This window comes from Lepisma saccharinum, chromosome 24, assembly GCF_977018435.1.
Source record: "Lepisma saccharinum chromosome 24, izLepSacc3.1, whole genome shotgun sequence".
NCBI classification, from domain to species: Eukaryota; Metazoa; Arthropoda; class Insecta; order Zygentoma; family Lepismatidae; genus Lepisma; species Lepisma saccharinum.
The window spans coordinates 54,412,026-54,433,863 of record NC_139252.1 but is presented as its reverse complement, the minus strand read 5'-3'; the positions used below and the strand labels follow the sequence as shown (position 1 = coordinate 54,433,863).

Below are 21,838 nucleotides of genomic sequence, written 5' to 3'. Positions count from 1 at the left end.
CTTGGGCACGCAACTGGGCACGAGGGTGTACAATCTTTAATTCCTAGAAAACAGTCTTCTGGGACAGACTATAGAACATGTTTTCTAATATATACACACACATCCCGAGCGAATACTTGTGACGTATATGTGAATGTACCGGTAGAGATAATCTTTTAGCAAAGACAAAAAGATGTGACATGCTTGACAATTTACCAATGTTAAAAGGATGTTGGGGGTGATATAGGAATGTTTGTGAATAAGTTATTACGGTAGTATTTTGATCCATTTACTAATCCTTTTAATGTAAAGAATGTGGGAGCTGATTACGCAAAGATGGTAATTCCACTTATCTCCCATAAATTCCACACCCAGCTCTTGCAAAACCTAATTTCGTAACAGTATTGCAACGTTGATGATATTATTTGAATAGAGAACAGAAGTTATCTTAAAGAAGATGACTAATGTAATTGCTCACTTCTTTTCATTGTTGTGTGACTTATCACTGCCGACATTCCTGTTCGTTTTTTTATTCAATAATCCTTTAGCATGCAGGGCAATTTTTTTTAGATTGTGTCGTCCTAACAGTATTTGTTTTATTGCAGGAATACATGTTTCTTCACATGCAAAATAATCACAAATGATCTTGCAAATTCTTAGTTGACGAAAAGTGTAAAGCGCCTTGAACACGATCAAATTAATCACGAACAAGTCGTTGAATTCAACGCTTAAGATCGACAATTGAAAGTCGTTGAACAGCAAATCTTGAATGGTATGAAATTGCACATGTAAACGATGAAAGAAAATTTGGATAAGTTCATATTTTAGAAAGAAAGACGTGGCAGTGTACGGCACGAAAAGAGATAAATAGACTAGCGATTGGCTGTAACAAGATAATAGATTTATTTCCAAAGGAAGATGTAGGACATATTATAAACTCGAAAGAAGTTGGATGGTGATGTATTTTCTCGTTATTTATAGTCTAATTATAACCCCAGATGCAAGAGAACTAGTGTTAACACAGCAAAATAATTTTACAAGAATCCAATTTCCACAGAAGTGCAGATCGTTGTTTGTCTAAACTTCAGTTTAAGATCAACACACAATATTATGTTTTACGGTTGGTTTAGTTTAGTTTATTTGCGTCCAAGGGCTACCGGTGTGTACAAATAACAGTACATGGTAATATAGGACATGTCAATACATTACAATACAATACTACATTAACAGGTCTTATACATACAAATACAAAATACATAGCCAAAAATTGTACAAAATTGGGTCTTACTCTGGTATTTTACCAAAATCACAAAAAAAGCATAACATGAGAAGATATAGAACACTACAGCCTACTTCTAGGTGATACTAATTATTATCCAAGTTCATTTACATTTACAAGAAGAATATGTGATTATACTACGTTATATACATTTTGTCTTATGTAAAAGTCGCTTCCTTGTATTCAGCTATAGAATAAAAAACATGCTTCAGAAGCATCGATTTTATCTTGTGCTTGAATATGATCAATTTTGGTTCTTTCCTCACATCTTGTGGTAGTTTATTGTAGAGATCTATGGAAGAGTTTAAGGGACCTTTCTTACATAAGTTAAGGCGGCAGTGTTTTATATGAAGTTTGTCTTTATTTCTTGTTTTTAGGCCATGCATTTCCTCATTTGTGGCAAAGTTGGAAATATTTTGCTTAACATAAATTAAGCATCATTCATAAGTGTATATGCAGGGGAGAGTTTACACATTAAATTTACGGAAAAGAGTTCTACATGAATAAGTTTTCTTTACTCCAGCTATGATTCTTATAGCTCTTTTTTGAAGCATAAAAAGGACATTGGGGTGGCCCTTGTTACCCCAAACCATAATCCCGTATTTTAGTAAAGCATCAAAGTTTGCCATATAAAGGCACTTTACAGTTTGGGAACTACTTAATTTTGATTGTAGCGTGTTTATGTGTTCTGTATAGCTAAGGTGTTCATCAGTATATTTTATTATCAAAATTGCTCACTGTTGTAGAAAAGCACACCATTCTTTGTTGTATATATTTACGATTAAATAAATACAGGTGAGAATGTTCCACTGCTCCACACTTATTTATTTGGGATTACCGCTTTTAGCAGTTTTTCCCATATCTACATACTGTACATAAACTTACATACTTCTTTTTGACTTTGTGTACATTATTATTAAAAAAATACTATTAATATAAATTTTTCTTACTAAATTGTTATGCTACATTTCCTAAAAAATGATAATATATATCCAACCGTAAGGTTTTCACAAATCAAAGATTCCAAACACTGTGCAAGAGGAATTGCACAGTTTATAAATGTTTGTAGAATGTCTCTCTTGCTTGTACTTAAATATAATATGAGTAGTTGTATTTACGGTGGGACCAGGACGAGAAAGGAAGAGCACTCCTCAAGCAGCTTTGCTACACTTAAAACTTGCTTAACATGCCCATACGAGCTTTTTGCTCTAGTGTGGCACCCGTCTAATCTAAGATTTTTGTAAAAAATGCCCTCGGGAATTTTTCAGAAAGGAAGAGCTCTCTCAGATTGATTTGTGCATACTTAAAACTTGTTCAACATGTTCATATGAGTTTTTTGTTCAAGTGTAGTACCCTGCCTAACCCAAGAGTTTTGTTTCGGAAAGTATCAACCCCCCCCCTCAAGCAGATTTGCTAACATTTACAAAAGTTGCATCAGCCAGATTTTTGTCTATAAACTTGTCAAAAATTGATATATTTTTGGCCACACCAGAAATTAAGCCAAAAACCCATACCTACTAGTACATATTTACTTTCGGTTTAAGTTTAATTGATAAACAAGGGGCTCCGGGTTCGAGTCCTGATAGATTGAAATATGTGTGGCACTCCATACGTGAGATTTTGAGAATAATTACTGCTAATTGATAGCTCCCAGATCTGAAACCCCCCTCTCTCCTCAGCTCAGACAGATTCGGCCATGTATGTAAAAGCTATATCTGTGTGATTGTTGTTTATAAATTTGCCAAAAATATGGCTTTTTGATATTGTTTTTGGCAATATTTCTATGCTTTATAACTTACAGATCTAATTTAATATACAAATTTGAGCTGTTGCCTGCTTTTTTCCAATCTCTGATCAATTCCATTGCTTGGGGTAAGCAATTATAGCTCGGAAATGCATGAATCTATCAAAAGACTAATGTTTTGCCTCCATGCCTTGCCGGCACGCAAGAGATAAAATCTACACGCTAGAAGGGAGCATTAATGATTTTTCTGTACGATTCACTGAAGGGGCCATTAATCTTTCTGTGCGACAGGGGGAAAAAGTGTAACATGTCTGCAACATGTAAAAGTGTGACAAAGATTATTGAGATAAAAATACATATTTTCACACAGTGGCAATGAACTGACCCCCTTCATGCTGAAAGCAATTCTATTCTGATAATATGAGCCTAGGCAAAGACTTAGAAAATATTATGACAGTTCAAAATCCAATTTTGTCTGTATTAAGGTCTCGAACCCAGTAAAATGTGGGCATATTCCATATTGAGAAGTGTTAATATTGCTGCATTGTAATCAGGGGCTTTGGGTTCGAGTCCTGATATAAGATTGAAATATATACAACTGCCCACACATAAGATATTCACGGCTAGCTGATAATACAGTTGAGGTTTCAAAGCTGGTAGAGTGTCTGGGGCCTCTCTGACAGCAGAGTGTTGGTATTATTGCTTTGTAATCAAGGGGCTTCTGTGTTTGAATCGGGTCTCTAGAATTGCTCCGTGACTCTCTCATTTCTTACATCATAAACATATGATTTTTCACCTATGAGAATAACACTACAAATGGTGTCATCGGGTAATGCCTCGTGGAATTCACAGATAATTTTAATGTTTGTCCTGTCATTCACCACAACTTGTTTCCTTTTTGAAGTGTTGATGACAAACATGGGTCTCTGTGCTTTGAATTCATCTGGTGTGTAATACATGTCAGTATTGCCTGTAGTGACCCTTTTGAAAGCCGAAAAAGCCTCATATAATTTGAGGAAATCATTCTTGGACATGTCTAAATTGTAATTTTCTCTAGGAAAAACCTCATTTCTGCCATTTTTAAGATATATGTTCTTGATGTTGCAGTTATCAAATTTACTTGAATTTTTTTCCTGATTATTGTGTCTTCCAGTCTGAAACAATACCACTACAAAATCCGGCATGTCATATTGTATGCTGGAGAATGAATTTGTAGCATCAAACTCATAATAGGTACCAGATGCGGGCTTCTGTACAGATTGATATGTATAAAATTGCAGAGGAATGTGTGGATTTTTTAGGATATCAGCTTTGTATTTAAGAGCATAGCTGGCCTCATATTCAACAACAGGGATTCTTAGCTCCATAGTCTGAATAATGCATTTGCCTTCATCAGGTAAGGTATTAGGCAGAGCTTCCCCGGTAGAGTTTATTGTACTGTACCTCATCAAAGCATTATTATCATTTGCAGCTCTTCTAAATGTAATTCTTAAACCACCCTTCCACATAATTTCTTTGTAATCTGAGAAGAATCCTGGCAATAGGCGCATAGGGAACAGCACTGTGTGGTTTTTAGATAATATTTTCTCACCAGCTTCAAATCCACCGATTCTGTAGTAAGAAGCCTCGGTTTTGGATAATTTTAATGTAGCCAAAGCTGTGGAGGTAATGCCGGGATAATCCACTCTGTTTATAACAACGCCATGCTTTCTGATCTCAATTTCAGAGAATAGATGCGGCACAAAATTGTCTACCAATCTTATATTTGAATTTGCAGGATAATCTGTTCCATCGAGTTTTACAACATCAAATTTGATGTATAGATCTGCTCTGTGGGGGTGTATAAAGCCGTCCCCTACATCAAGATCAACCTCTATTTCTGTGTTGGGTTGATTTAAATTTGCAAATGTCCTCCTGTTTGGAGGGAATGATTGTAGCTCATAACTCTCAATATTTTCCATTGTATGTATTTTTATTTAAATGTTAATCTCTATGATAGCAGTTGTTGTGGCTCCAGCAAAATCAACTAATTCTTCTTTTTCATTAGTGACCATCAACTCAATGTAATCTATTCTATTATGGCACACGGGAAAATATAATGTTGGGGATGGATTGTAGATGATGGGCTCCATAAATTCGGAATTAGGTTTGAATGTTGCAATGATGCCGGTTTGTTTGTGAGTGCCTATGCCATTTGATTTGGTGATCATACCCTCAGCCACATTACAGTGAATATTCAGAGTCTCTATGGCTAAGAATTGAGGTATATTGATAGCAGTGTGTTTGATGGCCGCTTCAAGTTTTGTGTTGTTCTCAAAGCCTAACAGCTCTCCTATAGTACCCAGATCCACTGTTTCTGTGGCAGACACAATCTCTACTCTGTGAGTGACAGAATTTTGACTTAAAACTATACCTCTGGGTAATTGAGCATTTAGAGTGGACAGATTATATTGCCCTGGAGTGATGACAATTTTTTGATCCCCTACTGCAATTGTGTTGTTGTGGTGTGTAAGATTAGGTATCAAGTACATGCCGTAAAATGCTCTGAGAGCTATTGTTTTGGGATACACTATATCATCATGCAATTTGAGTTTCAATATTGAATTTTGGCTGGTGAGATGGAATACCCCCATGATGTTTCAGATACCACAAGGCTTTTTGAAAATTTTCAATTGATGGTTTATTTATTTGAGACATATATCTGAGAACAGATAAACACAAATGTCCGCAATTAACATCTTTGAAGTTTTGAACACGGGCATTATTGTAATAAAGATTAGCTGAATTTAGATATTTTACTAAATTTTCAGGTGGAACACCTCCAAATGAATCAAACACAAATGCCTCATTGTTTAAATATTTAAGATAACAAATCCAGTGAGTGCCCTGATTTTTGTACTTATCCAAATTAACAATGCCACACTCTTTGTTGAGTGGTTGTTCCGGTAAAGAATCAGACATGTACACACCTCTAAAATGTTTGATGCCCAGTGGCTTGATTAAAGCTTCAATATCTTGGTTTGTAAGCGGCTCTTGTTTTTTTTAAACTTATTCATGGCTCTCTTAACACCTTTGCCTTTTTTCTCCATGGCCAGGTTATGGCGCCTCTGCTCATCTAATTCTGCCCTATTTTTCTTGGCATCTATTACTGTTTTTGCTATGGCAGCTGATCCCCCAGCCAAGCTCCCCACAGCCCCGAGAGCTGCTAAGATGGCAGGGATGGTAAATATGAAACCCCCCACATGTGATTTTTTTCTAGATTGTTGTAATTTTTTTAATTGGGGGGTGCTAAGCAACAATTTCATACCATGGCCCTTGGCAATACAAGAGCTTTTTTTCTTGCGCTGCTTTTTGGTTAAAAGGCTGTCAATAGTTTTAAGAGATTTAAGACCTGCATAAGGTATTTGATACATAACACCCTTGGCCTTCATTGTAGGTTTATTATATATATATTCACAACCCCCACCCCAGTTTTTGTTTGGTGCTCATAGCTATGGTGGTTCCCAATGCTGCTATTTTTTCACTCAAAGATGCATCTTTGCTTACAAATCTACCAAATGCAGCCTCTTCTAATTTCTTGTCTGCAACATGTCTCTTGTCAAGATCAGAATGTGTGTTGTATGCTATGTCATGGTCTCTACAAGCAGCATCTAGGGGATTTACACCAGGATCACCTCTGTTTAATCTATGATCCAATTTTGTGCCTGGACCACAATACTGATAGCCTGGAATGTGTAGTTCAAATGGCAGCTTGTTTATAATGTCATTAACCAACCCCCGACCCTCAGAAATATTCCAAAATTTAGGTGGTAGAGTATTAATAATTTTTATGAGATATCCAATGCCCTTAGTGTCATTCACTATAAAATTAGACAATTTGGTGCTTATCATGTCCATAATTCCAACCTTTTCATTGTAAAAATTGTGGTTGCCAGCATTTTCCTCCCCAGCTATCACCAGCAACCTATCTACAAGTTTCCTGACATCATCAACCCACACAAATTCTTTAGGCAGGGTGTTGTATTGTTTGATTCCACTGCCAGTCTTGATCTGTGACCATATGGGCTTGATTAAGTTGTTGTATTTTGCTCCACTGCTAGACTTGACTCTTTTTTGTGTGGGATCATTGTTCTGGTATAGAGCATCTGATTTTATTAATATTTCTTTGTAATGTTCATAATCTTGATCTGTATAGCTGCCAGGCCTCTTCCGAGTCATCAGTTCCCACAACCCAGGTGTTCCGGGGTACTTAACAAAAGCACCTTTTTCTCCGAGACGAGATTCTGAATAAACAATCAGATCATCCCCCATAAAAGTTACTCTGAAATTGCCAATTCTATGTATGATGCTGCCATCAAGCTCTGTGTCAGCATATAAGCCAAACACCTCATCTTTGTTGTCTTTAGGTGTGGTTAAATATTTTTGAGCAAGAAGACCCAATTCAATAGGATCCTGAGTAGCTTCAATTCTTCTAGGAGCAATAGGACTAGGTGTATGAATACTGGAAAGTGGGGTGATTGGATAATCTAATATGTTCCTAGCAGCTACAGGTACAAGCTCTGTGATCAAATTTTGATTTTGCTCTGTAACAGTTTTGATATTCTTACCTAAATTATTAATAGCATCAATGACAGGCTGTTCTGTTTGTTTGTGTTTTTCATAAATTCCCCGGTTCTCTGATTTCCATCCCTTAAATCTTTTTACAAGATAATCTCTTAACTTAAGATCATCAATGATTGGCCTTTTCATGGTTATTTATTTATGTCTCAACGTCTAGAAAATCGTTGATTTTATTTCTGTATTTGCCGCTATTGGGTGTTCTTGTCATATCAATTGTGACAAACCCATAACTGTCCTGGTTCCAGCACTTGCTGCAAAACTTGGAAAAATCATTGTAGCTCAAGTCCCCACCTACATATTCATCATGTATGTGTTTGAGGTTGCATGGCCGTAGGCAAGAAAAAGTTTCGGGGGGGGTTCATTCATAATTGTTCCCATGGGCGTCGCCAGAAATTTGAATAATAGAAATAATAACAATAATTGTACAATAATTATTAAAATTTCATAATAATAAAACAATTTTATTCCATAATAATACTAATAATAATTATTATTATATTATTGTTATATCCTTGAGGGGGGCTTACTCAATCCAGCAGATGAGTGAATATCCAGCACAAGTTTCTTTTTGATTTTTTACGTTTCATACAGTGTGTACTGAAATGCACAATTATTATACTTCGTCATTAAACTTTAGACACCTTCAAGAAAAAGCTTTAAAAGTTAGATGGAAATTTTAGTCATAAAGTTTTTGTTGTTTAACTTTAAAATTACATTTTTGGAATTTTGAAAAGTGTGGAAGCAGTTATTATTTTTAAAAACAGCCTGGTGCATGGATTGTAATGTACATAATTACGCGAACGCGAACGTAATGCGCTACGAAACTGGAGATCCTAGGTTTGAACTCCTATCAAGGGGGAATTTTCAACTTTATCGGACAGGAAATTTAAAAGCTGGAAAGGGGAATTTTGGGACAATCATAAAGGAATCTTCAGCGTATATTCCTTGTGACGCAGGAACAACACTGGAAAGATGACAGCAGAAGTGAAAATGGAGGGGTCGCGGGTTGGTTACGATTCTGAGAATAAATCCTGTTGCACTCAACTTTCAGAATTCCAAATGTATGAAAATTCTAGCTCGATCGTTTCAACATTGTCTCCTTGTATTTTTGTGATGCTTCGGAAAAAAAAAATGAAAATTTGTTACAGATTTTGGTTTCTGAACTTCCATTAATCCAACATGTCAGAAGTTTCGGGGGGGGTTTGAACCCTAGAAACCCCCCCTCTAAATACGGCCATGTGAGGTTGGTATGATCTTGATGAAACACACATATAAAATTGCTGTTGTCTCGGATCAGCTGCTTCGGAATTTTAGAAAAAGTCTGTGCCAGGTAGAAACAATCAATGTTTTTGTGTCGGCCCTGTGTAAAGAAATTTCTAACCTTGTTTTGATTATCCAGTATAATGTCATCAAACACAACAACAGAATTATCGAGACATTCATGAAGTGGCTTAACATCTGGTTCAAAAGTGGCTATATCCAATCCATCATATAGCTTCATCAACTGCTGATATTTTAATTGTTCCAAGCTCTTAGAGAAGACATACAAGTGCCTGTTTTTCCAGTCTAACCAGTTGGGTGCCAATAAAAAATTATCAACCATTAGTGTAGTTTTACCACAAGCAGATGGCCCAACAATAAGACATCTAATATTATCAGGCAGCAACTTGCCATTTCTCTTATTCTGTTGTTCAGGTTCTGGCAGCCTTTTTATAACATCCCAGGTGTTCATATTATTATTTTGTCTGCCTCGATCCAGCTGTGTTCTGGAAGTCCTAGCCATTTGACAAGTAACTTGTTGCCTTTTCTGCGGATGATTTTTTCTATGAGATATGTGTCAGGCTGTTTAGTTTTGCTGAGCTCTTCTTCATAGAACCGGCCTTTGAGAATTTCTCCTCGGTGGTCTTTTATTATATATGTGTTAAGGGTCCCGGGTTTAACTTGAACCACTGTAAATAATTCAGTGCTCCAGTTTCTTGTAAAGCCTCTTTTGAATAAGTGCTTATATTTGCTGATTCTTACTTGATCGCCCACCCTGTATTTGGCCTTTCTTGTTGTTGGCTGGTATCTAGGATAATAAACAGTGCTGATCAATTTTTGCCTATCAGATGAAGTTACTTCAGAGGGTTTCATGTTGATTGTGGAATGGACCGAGTTGTTATATTTATGTAGAAGTTCTGGAAGAATATTAATCCATTTATAATTACCTTGGAGGGTAAATTGTTTATACATAAGATTTTTTAGGGTTCTGTTGAATCTCTCTACAATTGAGGCTTTAAGATCACTGTAACTCGAGTAATGTTTTATTGACTGGCTTTTAATAAAATGTTGAAACACAGAATTATAAAATTCTTTGCCATTATCTGTTTGCAAATAGCGCGGTGATCTTCCACTCTGATTGATGATTGTCCTGAGGGCTTCTGTAACACATTTTCCAGTTTTGGATTTGAGTGGCACAGCCCAGGCAAATTTTGAAAATGTGTCTATTACAGTGAGTAGATACTTGTAGCCCTTGTTGATTTTGTCTAAGTTTTTCAACTGCCCACTTGACAACTCAATCAAGTCGCTCTGCCATAAATCATCTATGCCTTTTGTGACTACTGGGAGTCTCTTAAAATTATGTCGGGCTTGTCTGTGTAATTCATCAACAATAATTTGTCTAGACATAATATGTAAACAAGAATATTGCAACTATAGGGTGTTCAGCAGCTGATACTACAGGATTTTCTAAATATAATTTGTCCCCTATTTGTATTTTAAATTCCAGAGTGCCATCATCTTCAGCATAGGCTGTTTCTAATGTATTGGGATCTGTAAAATCCTCTAACTCTACACTGGTGATTTTTGGTTTGTTGTCAGCATTTGTTATTGATAAGGTGGGGTAGTGGTGTGCCTGTGGCTGATGCCAATATTTGATCTTGATTGGTCTAAGTGTGCCCCCAACAAAAAACTGGTAATAAAATTGTGCAGGGGACAGCATATATATTTTGCCACCTGGTGTAAATGGTGAATCATATTCTTTGTTGGGGATGCTGTACAATTCAAGAATTACTGTATGTTTTGGATTCTCGATTATGCCTGTTATTTCTTTTTCTGCTGTGAGCAATCTACTTGTTACAGATTCAAGGTGCTCATTGATAGTCCTAACAACATCATCATGGCCTGGCTTTATTTTTATGTCCACAGCAAGTCTCTTGTATTGTTGCACAATTTCTTGAAGCTGGGTGGCAAAAACAGACAGAGCATTTGCTTGACTGGATTCCATGGTCCCTAGCTGTTGCTTGATATTAGCTACAATTTGTTGCAAATTTTCAACAACTGCCAATTTTGAATTTTGAGCAGTGACATCATGGACCTGTCTTCTGATATCCTCAAACAGGGCATGCAATTCATTAATATGTTGATTGGTTGGAAGAGTGGCCACTGTCTGAGTGAGTTGTTTGATCTCTGTCTGGATATTCTTGATATCTTCTGATTTCAATATGCGATTCACAGCTCTCTTAATATTTTTAAGTTCCTGTGATGTAGGCAGATTTGATACTGTATTTTGCAAAAATTCAAGTGCCAATTTCACATTGTTTAATTCAGAAGCATCAGCCACATTTTGCATAGCATTTTGGAGCAGGGCTATATCTGCATGAGAGGGTGTTGATTGTTGTAAAATTTCAAGTTTTGTTTGGATATCATCGATCAAATGATGAAAATGTGATAGTTCAGATTCAGTGTTGAGGTTTTCAAGCTTTGTGATCTGTTGCTGGACACTGACAAGTGTGTCTACAATACCGGGCAGGCGGGATTCTAGTACATTTGCCAAATCACTTTGCACTGCTGCTATTGTACCTTCAAGATGGGTTATGGAACTTTGAATTTTTCCAAAATCTTCATATGTTTCAAGTTGCAGCTTAATATTTGCAACACTCCGAGTTATTGCATTCAAAGCATCAGAAGATGGCAAGTTGTTCATAAAATTTTCAAGTGTCTCAATTTTTTCTTTAACCTCGGCTATGGCATTGTTCAAGGGGTCCAGATTAGGTATCTGGAGTGATTAAATCTGTTCCTTTAGAGTGGAAATCACTAGATCAAAATCTTCTTGTGATTTTATGCTTTTGACAATTGTTTGGAGCTGTGTCTGGACATTATTAATCTGTTCCTCCAATTGTTGTTTCAATTGCTCGGAGTTGGTGGCCTGGGTCTTAAATTTGGCTTGAAGAGCTGCTACAGCCTCTTCCAAACTTTGAAAATTATCCAATGTTGCCAGATCAGTATATTTCTGAAGCAGCAATTTGAGTTCAGAATCAATTTTAAGAAGAGGGTCCATGCATTGTGATTGTAAATTTGTAATTTCTAGTTGAAGACTGGCATTGAGTGTGGTTTGTAAAGCTTGTAAATCACTTCTTAATTTCTTGACTCTGACATCAAGCATCAGAATCTCATCACTGTGATCCTCATGTCTTGTATGGCCAAATATATCATTAGGCATTTTTGTTTTAGTGGTTATTTATTATAGAGTATCTGATTCTTAATTCTATAAAAAAGGGTATAAGCTTGTCATATGATCCAGGGACCTCAATATATAAGCAGTCACCAGCAGAAACAGTATATACAGTGCCAGAAACCATGTTTGAGTGCTTAATTCTATAAATATTTCTCCCTACTGAAATCTTGACATCACCCTCAGGGGTTGTAATAAATTGTAATTGACCACCTACAGGTAATTGGTAATGATTTAAATTATTGTTAAATATGTACAATGTTTTGCCTGTTTCATCATCATTATCTGTAAGTATGCTGTTCAGATGAATAATTAACAAGCCACTTAGTTTAGACAGCATATCAGGAGAGGGTTGTGGTGTTGGCAGGTCCATAATAGCCTGTTTTTTGAACCCAAATAAGTTCATAGGCATGTTTATTTATTTCAAATCATGCTCTGTAATTGGGCATTGATTCCCATTTTTCAAATCACAATGCCCCCATGGTAGAGTATGTATGCCACATGATAAAATCCATCTCTTATCATCATGTGGGTCCAGAGCCACTTTTCTTACAATATTTGAAGTCAATAAGTGATCTACACTCTGAATTCTATTTTCTGATGTTTTGATTGAACTCTGGGATTTGAGGCAATTTTCATAATCTTCAAATTGGAGGTCTTTTTCCACAGTTACTTTGCCAATGCCCTTGGCCTTTTTGGCAGCAACACCACTACATGTTTTAAAACTGTACACCTTGGCACTTAACCCAGCAAATGCCACAATAACATCACCAAGCGTCTCATCTTTTAACTTGCCAGGCACCTTTTTGTTGTGGGGTTGAATTATTGTATGTTCACTGGTATCAAAGTATTGAAACAATTCAGGCTGTGCAATATCTTGATAAACATCTTCTGTTTTAATATCAAGAATAAAACTATCCGTATCCATGTACATCAATTTTACACTATCACCATAAAAAGGTTTCAACACATCATAATACAATGTTAACATATGTAATTTGGCCAATTCCAATATCACAGCCCCTACATAAATAGGTTTATCAAACTTAATCTTTGTTTTTTTCATGTTGAAAAGTGCCATGTGCTCATCATAAATTCTTCTATAATTGAAGTTGGGCTTTGCAACCAATTTTTTGCTCAGGCTGGGGTCAGTAATTATTTTAACATCGGTATGTTTTCTGACATTTTCAATTGTTTTGCCATACACTGAATTCACCATCAATTTAAACAAGCCCTTATCAAATTGGCTCTTTGCCGATGTTCGAAGTTCTGTATTTGTATCAATGTATGGTTTCAACCATTCTGAGTGCCTGAACCTCAAAACTTTGCCAATTTTGGTCACTTGAACACCATGTTTCATCAGGAACTGGAGGTTTTTGTAATATATGACATAACCCTGTTTCGGCTCTAGAGTCATCATGAGCTTCTTCTGTTTAGAGCCAGGTGAGCACTGAACCTCGGAAATTGGGGGCAGATCAGAAAATTTATTGTGTAAATGATCTGGAATTATCAGATCAACCTCTAAGAAGAGGCCATGGTTACTATCATCAAAATTCTGAAGATCCTCAATATTGAAATTTTCAACCCACTCAAGCTTTGCATATGGCAGTTTTTGCATCATGGCATAACCATAGAGGCTGTTGGCATCTACATACAATATATAATTTGATGGCCGTGCTGGATCATAATCGGGAATATATTTGTTATTTGCTCTGGCATATCTCTGGGAACATTGCACCATCCCCCCTCTTATACATTTCTCCATAAACAGATACTTATCTTGATCGTGGATCAGATCCAATTGCATTTTAGTATTCAAAAACGTTGCAGCCCATGCTAGGCCCGGAGCACTGAAAAAATATATTGGGTCCAGTCTATAATTTTGCATAGAAGATTTTCTGAATGCCTGTATTATATCAGCTAAGAGGGTGACATCAAGTTTTAAATATGCCATGTGATAATCACCAAATGTCTGGCAATTTAAATTGTTCCACATCAATTGGGCATGGTGATAATCTTCATCAGTGATTCCAGATCCTCTGATTCTGCTGTAAAACTCTTCTTGTGGTGGCAGGGAACACTCATCAAATTTAGAAAAATCTGTGACATAGTCATATGGATATACCCCCTTCCGCCTAATTAATTTCAGGTCCAGATTTGGAAACATAGCACGTGTGATTTTGAATTGATCATCAGATAATTGATTTGCCAGTGTAGGCAGGCTAGCCGATAAAAATCTGTAAGAATCAAGAAATCTTATGTGAATAGGAACACCATCAACTTTAATTATCTTGCTAATAGATATATATTTCTCATCATTTTCAGCTAAAATATTTAAATTCTCCTTCTCAAACCCCTCGTACCTGATCAGATGATGGAAATCATAATTGGATGCTCCATGGCAAAATATGGGGATAAATTTTGGTCTCTTGATCTGAATATTACAGCTTTTACACAGGGCCATTAAGAATTTACCATCTGTATGAGAATGGTGATGAACCTTGATATTTGTATCTGAAAATTCACAATCACATACCGGGCATTTTTCTGCATTGTTGAAATCTTCATTCTGTTTCTCTGTTAAAGGCAACATGGGCTTTGATATTAATAAGATGTTAGACGCTATGTCACGGCACACATTTTCTATTCTATGTGCAAATATTTTGATGGCATTTGGTCCCTTGTATGAATATTTTTTAATAACAACACCATCCCGTATAACCACACAACAAAAGCTGGAAGGTTCATGTTGCTGGTATGGTGTACTTGAAGATTCTTCGGGATCTGGATTGCAGAATGCAAGAGGTTTGAGGTTCGATTCAAAATCACAGACAATATATACTGGGTGTTCCAACAAGGCTTCAAACTTTTTGAATTTGCAATTTTCACTTGGATTGGGCATCACCATATGAACAGGTTTATGGTTCCCACAGTATTTCAGATGCTCAATTAACTTGTTTTTTGCAATTTCTGCACTCTCTTCCCGAACCCCCTTCACCATTTTTTGACCATCAAATACAGTTAAGCATCTTCTGCACAACTTAAATATTTTTTTATATTTGTCTAGTTGTGTTCTCACTAAAGCTTGAAGATTATGTATCAGAGTGTAATGATATGTGCCATCCCCTTCAATTAAGAGCAGATCAATCGGAATAGCAGATTCATCATCAATTGTACTGATTCTGAGAGGTGCTATCGGGCAATTGCCAGTGGAACAAATAAATACATTAATAGATAATTGTTTGCCATTGATATCCCCGGTCTTTTTTCAAATTTATCAATATTCTGAACAGACATTGGATATTCTAAACCCTCCATTGCCTCGTCAAAATCATGTTCATGTTGTTTGTAATAACTTATTCTCTCTGGATGCCTTGAAACTGGATACAAAGCAGCTAATATACACCACAAAAAGCATTTCTGGTCATTATTTTTTATATTGACCACGGCTTGTTTGTTTTTGATATTGGCAGGTAATGGCAAATATGTAGAACCTTTTAATGGGCTGAATTCAGAAATATTAACATATAACTTGTGCGGAGAGCCGCATAGGCTCCATCCAGACTCTTTTGCTGCAAATTCAGAGTGTTTCATATTCAATTGATCTATCAACCTGCTTATTATTTTGTCTAAATTTGCGTTTGAATATACCGTTACAGTTTCTGTTATGTGGGGCTGTGTAAATTTTGTGCCGTTTGGTTTCTTATATTGAGTATACAATTTGAGGGACAGCTTATAAGAGCCATTTTGTGCATTTAGAATTGCCTGTATATCAGGTTTTTTACTGTTCAAAAAATTCTTAATGCCACATCTTGGCTCTGATACAAACCGGTGATCCCTTAATTGGCCGTTAAAACTGCTACGGATGGGTTCATAGCGTGGCTGTTTTGCTGCCCTGGCATTAACAGGTGCTTCGTGCCTTCTTTTCAGACCAGATGTGGATGGTTGTGTTGATGATTGTGCAGAGCAAGTATCTTTATGTTTATATGTGAAATATTCCATGTTATATTTTCTATTGCATTTGGGGCAAATTTTTGTGGGAGTTCTGTATTTGTCTGGGTTACAAATTTTTTGGTGTCTGGCCCAATTAGAGCTAAATATATTTTTATTGCATTGATTACAATATTTTTGATTCGGCATTTTTGCTGTTGTTTATTATATACAATTTCCTGGGTTTCAATTCAAAACTTTATACTGAATAAAAAATATCAGTTGGGTTCAGCTGTGTGCTTTGTATGTGTGTATGCGTGTAGGTGTGTATACACTTAATATTTTTGGCTTTGGTATTTATATAAAATTTCCTGGGTTTTAAATTTAATCTCTATGGATTAATATTAATAATATTAATCTTATGACAGGTTGTAAAACCAATAGCCCACAAGTGGAAAAAATATTCATTCACACTGACTCTAAATATGAGTGGATTACAACAAATATCAGATTTTATATTGTTCAATTAAACCAAACAGGCCTGTAAGTATGAGAAGCACTGTTTCAACACATCTGTTCCCCTCAGTCACTCTCACAATACTGGGTGACGCAATACTCGGGAATTTCTGTAAGTACTGGCGCTGGGGAGAAACGTGCAAAGCAAAAATCAATACTACCGTCTCGGGAATTGTACACACTGACACAGAGGGGAAACATGCAATTACGGAGCAATTCTAGAGGGGCTCTGCATATTGCATTGTTTTAATATTAGATAAGCAATTTGAACCTGGTATCCAATTAAACTTAAACCAAAAGTAAATATGTGTGTGTATGTATGGGTTTTTGGCTTAATTTCTGGTGTGGCCAATTTTTGACAAGTTTATAGACAAAAATCTGGCTGATGCAACTTTTGTAAATGTTAGCAAATCTGCTTGAGGGGGGGGGGGGGGTTGATACTTTCCGAAACAAAACTCTTGGGTTAGGCAGGGTACTACACTTGAACAAAAAACTCATATGAACATGTTGAACAAGTTTTAAGTATGCACAAATCAATCTGAGAGAGCTCTTCCTTTCTGAAAAATTCCCGAGGGCATTTTTTACAAAAATCTTGGATTAGACGGGGTTTCCACACTAGAGCAAAAAGCTCGTATGGGCATGTTAAGCAAGTTTTAAGTGTAGCAAAGCTGCTTGAGGAGTGCTCTTCCTTTCTCGTCCTGGTCCCACCGTAAATACAACTACTAATATGGTGTAGGCTATATCTTCCTTATTGTCACATGTACAGATTGGATTTTGTACAGTCACGGACACTGCTGGGTTGTAATGATTCCATTGAAAGTCAATGCATTAATTACAACCCAGACCTGTACGTGACTCTACAATACTCATCTTTTGCAAATGACTTTTACAGTGGCGGCGATTGGGTTCCAAAACCAGGGGTGTAAAGACAGTATATCTCACTTTGTAGATAAGGTTTAGAATAGTGCGAGGGCAAAAGTGGAGGGGGAACTGTCCCCCTCGGCCCCCCTAATCGCCGCCACTGCTTTTAGTAGTTGTATGACCTGACCTAATACGATTTTAGCAATACAATCTCCGCTCCATACAAACACGTGTTGCACTTTCTGCGTCATTTTCTCGCCTCCACAGAATAGAACTAAAAAGCATTCGGCACCTCGATTCTTGTTTTCGATAATCGATTTCAACAGTGAAGCTTAGATGGCGTTATGTTCGACTTGTTCGTGATTTATTTGATCTTGTACAAGGCGCTTAAGTTCTACGGAAATGTCAGTTTCGTTCTACATGTGGTGCAGGTAGTTGAAGTTTAAGACCGTTGATATCTTCACTCTTTTGAACCTAATGTCCGTAAGCACTGACCCACAGTTAGAGCCTGCAGTTTCTACAGTTCAACCAAATATTAGTTCAACGGTCATCGTTGAGTGCGGTGTTGCCACGTTTCACGTACATCTTTACTCCGATGAATAAAAATCTGTATAAAATCGGTTTCACAATGTGAATTAACAATGATAGGATTTTATGCAGGGTTGTTAAAGGTCAAGGAACGTAAAAATTCTAATGGGTTCTCTTGGGTTCCGCTGCAAGACCGGAAAACTTTTTCTCGCACAATTTAAATTCGGTCCAAGTTGCATATTGTTACATTGAAAAAAGTTTCCTGGACCATATTTAAATTGATCCGGAAAAAGGTTTCTGGACCGAATTCAAATGCTTTAAATATGAAAAGGTTATACACTGTCTGGAACTCATTTACGTTTGCTGATTTTCTCTCCCAGTCCGGGATTGAATTTATTTACAATTCCTGGACCAGCGTTGACCGATCAAAAGTTGCCTTCTAAAAATGTCCGCGAGTACGTTTTACATTAGAATGTCACACTGCTGTTGCAGAAAACGTAGCGCAGGGAATAAATCAAAACGCTGTTGTTCTCTCGTGGGCGAGGTTCAAAAACTCCCTTGTCGAAGAGTTACTGTACATAACGCAATGGACTATATTAGAGTGGCATCACATTGAGTTCAAACAAACCCGTCACGTGTTGCTCTGGCATCCAATCCAGGAACCGCAGCCAATAGGAGCCGTTGATGAGGTAACGTGAGGCTGCTGTGTTCCCAGCAGATATCACAACAGGGAAGGGCAGTGCTGCTACAACCAAATGAAAGAACGAGCTCGAGAGCATGGGGCTACATGGAGAGGGGCAACGTGACTGCAGCGTTTGCGTTTCGCCCATTTCTATCATGTACTTTAGATTCTCGAGACAACCAGCACCTGGATTAGTCTTTCATGATCACAAGTGGATAATTGTTTATCGTCAGGTCCGTATTCGATCCAAGTTCCGTATTGTTTCATTTCAATACGGAAATTTGACCCTATTTAAACTGATTCGGAAAGAAAGTTTCCTGGACCGTATTGAAATTGATCCTGGAATAAAGGTTCCAGGACCAAATTTAAATTGGTTCGGAAAAAAGGTTCCCGGACCGTATTTAAACTGATCGGGAAAAAAGGTTCCTGGACCGAAGTGAAATACCTTACAGATAGAAAGGTTCTTTACGGTCCAGAACCCATTTACGCTTGCTGATTTTCTCTCCTGGACCGGAATTGAATTTAATTAAAATTCCTGGACCTTTAACAACCCTGATTTTATGGTGCAAAGAGCTTGAAAACTAGACCAACACTGTACAGTGCGTTTATTTTGGCTCTGGGCCGAGATAGCGCGTGGCTGCACACGGCGCTGATGCCGGCATTTTCGACCCGTGACGTCCCGCTTATTTTTACGCACATATCTGTAGCATGCAGACAATTGTATTTATATCGCATAACGAGTACTAACCTGTGCTATAAGAGATGTTCAAACTGGTGGCCAACTGCATCCACACATTCCCGGCATCTTTTGATGAAATTTAATTGACATATTTGTTCTGTTTGCAATTGTTTTCTTTCCATTGTTAACCCAGCAGGTCGCGCGCTGAGTAAAAAATGCCCAAAAGAAAATTGCTTCTTAAGTCCGAATTTTAATCGTTTCAAAGCATGACAAATAATAATATCTTCTTCAATGAGCAACGCCCTGCAGATGACAGAGAAGGTTTTGGCGCGAGTCGTGCAAGGTTAAAACCTTTTGGCCTATAAGGTCTTTCCACCCATTTCAGGCCATTGTCGAACTTTCTCCTCTATTATTAAACTTTCTAGTGTGGTAAGCATTCATAGAGGTATTGAATTTTAATTTGACAGACAATTTCTGTAAGGTTTAGGTTTCCAGAAGTCTAGAAACTACTGCACTTCACTGGTACAATTGTATTGAGGAGTCACCATCTTTAAAATGACAAGAATGGTGGTGTGAAGCTCACTTGATCAGTGTTGCAGCGTTGAGATTGTTTTGTAGATTACAGTCGATACCTCATGTAAATTTGAGCTGCATACAGTCTGTCTTATATTTTTTTCTCACATTAAGGTTTTCAATTGACTGTCCCTCGTATAATTGGTAGATAGACGATATCTGCAACAAATGGGCAGGTTAAAGTTACAGTGGTGTAAGTCACTTTTTCTAAAATGAGACTTAGACACAGAAACCAGATCGAGATAAGTCAATCTGTTAACAGATAATGTGAAGTAAGTCAGAGATTCATTCAACTGTCCACAGATGACAGTTTAAGGTCTAGTTATAAGGGAAACAGCTGTTGTGTTGATCAGCAAAGTGCTGTGAGTCACTCTTTTTTCTAAAACAAAAAGTGACTTACACCACTGTAACTTAAACCCATCCAAATATATACGTATAACTGCATCTTACCTTCCTCTCCCGTAGTAAAGTTTGCAAGTCTATTGCAAGCCTGGTCACTTAGTGAACTTTCCGATATCTTGTCGCCGGCGTTTGTGTGAAAGTTTGGCATAATGCGTCAATATTTAACACTTGCGATACGGCGTAGATAATAAAGTAACGAATTATCGGCTTTCATTGTGGAAACGTTTATCTAGAACCAGTCGATTTCTGCAGATAAGAGTGCCCTAAACCTAACAGAATTAGCTTCAAGGCAGTGGCGTGCGGTGCTAAATCAGGCAGGGGAACAGGTGACCTGCACTTGCCCCCCCCCAACCTCCCATGCCTGTCGTAATATAATGCAGTACACCAAGTAAAATTCAACCCTTACTGAAATGAACTAAATAAATATACGATACATATGTTACAAATTGTCAGAAGTGACATACATGAAGCACGTTAAAATTATGACAATAACATTGTTAAAGCAAATATAATATAATGTAAAGAAAACATTAAAAACAAAATTGTTGATGCACAACAAAGAAAAAAAATAATGAAAGCAATATATGAGTGATTAGAGGAAATAAATGTTTGGTCGAATCCTGTTTCATATCTCTATTTGTAGATTACATTGACATTTTTTTTGTAGAGTTGAGTATTCTTGTAATTCAACGTCCTCAATGCAATAATGGCAATCAGATGGCAGAGTTTTTTCATGACGTCCGCTAGATTTGTAGAATTTGTGACAAAACCCAGACTGTTCCAAACTCCCTTCTCAGGAACAAACAAGGACAACAATAATTTGCCACTGAAAGAGTATCCAGTTAATCATTTACAGAGTTGTTGTAACTTGTTTGAAAATGATTTGTGTACGATTTCGTTTTAGTTTTTAATTCGGTTAGGATAGGTGTTGGTTTGCTGTTTTTTTCTGTAAAGTTCAATGAACTAAAAGCTTTCGTCTTCGCCTTCAGCCGGTCGATCATACAACATTTGCAACCCTATGCTCGCAACATTCGCTTTCTTGTCCTGCCGCTGCGTGCGTCTTGGGTCTTGGCTTGGGGCTGGTGGAACAGATGGATGCGAGCTGTTCCCTCGGAAGCTATTTCGCAGCGTTTAGCCAAAGCATTTAGCAGACGCTAAGACTATAGAACATTTTTCCAGTTCGTTATGAATGACAGACGCAATTTTGCAATGAAATTAGGAAAATATGGACTTAATACACTCAACACTATCACTACGACGCAATTAAACTTTAGCACATAGCGAATTCCTTTTCCTTCAAATTCTTGCTTTGTCTCTCGCAGGGAACAGCTAGAGAGTTTAGCTTCCGTGGTGAGGATCGTTTACCTTCGCGCGTGGTCGGAAATACTCTGCATCAGGCCGTAGAGGGATGAACGACGAGGGTAGGTGAAGTAAACAAATGCCCAGTCACGGTGAATGTTTATCTTCAGCGTTACTTTGGAAATGTTGATTTCGGGAGAAAGAAGTGTTCTTATTATATTAATATAGATAATTTAAATAGCTTCAATGGGCGA

At 37.1% G+C, this 21,838-nt stretch overlaps 2 protein-coding genes across 2 annotated transcripts in view; one reads left to right on the top strand and one right to left on the bottom strand.

The window, feature by feature from the left end:
• Positions 1–20,426, bottom strand: part of LOC145978226 (uncharacterized) — a 76,835-nt gene extending 56,409 nt beyond the window's left edge. The window contains exon 1 of the mRNA XM_083110698.1: positions 20,334–20,426. The gene's annotated coding sequence lies outside the window, so the exon portion shown is untranslated. The remainder of the gene's footprint in view (positions 1–20,333) is intronic.
• Positions 1–21,838, top strand: part of Adsl (adenylosuccinate lyase) — a 521,028-nt gene that overhangs the window by 350,085 nt on the left and 149,105 nt on the right. The gene's annotated exons all lie outside the window — the stretch shown is intronic.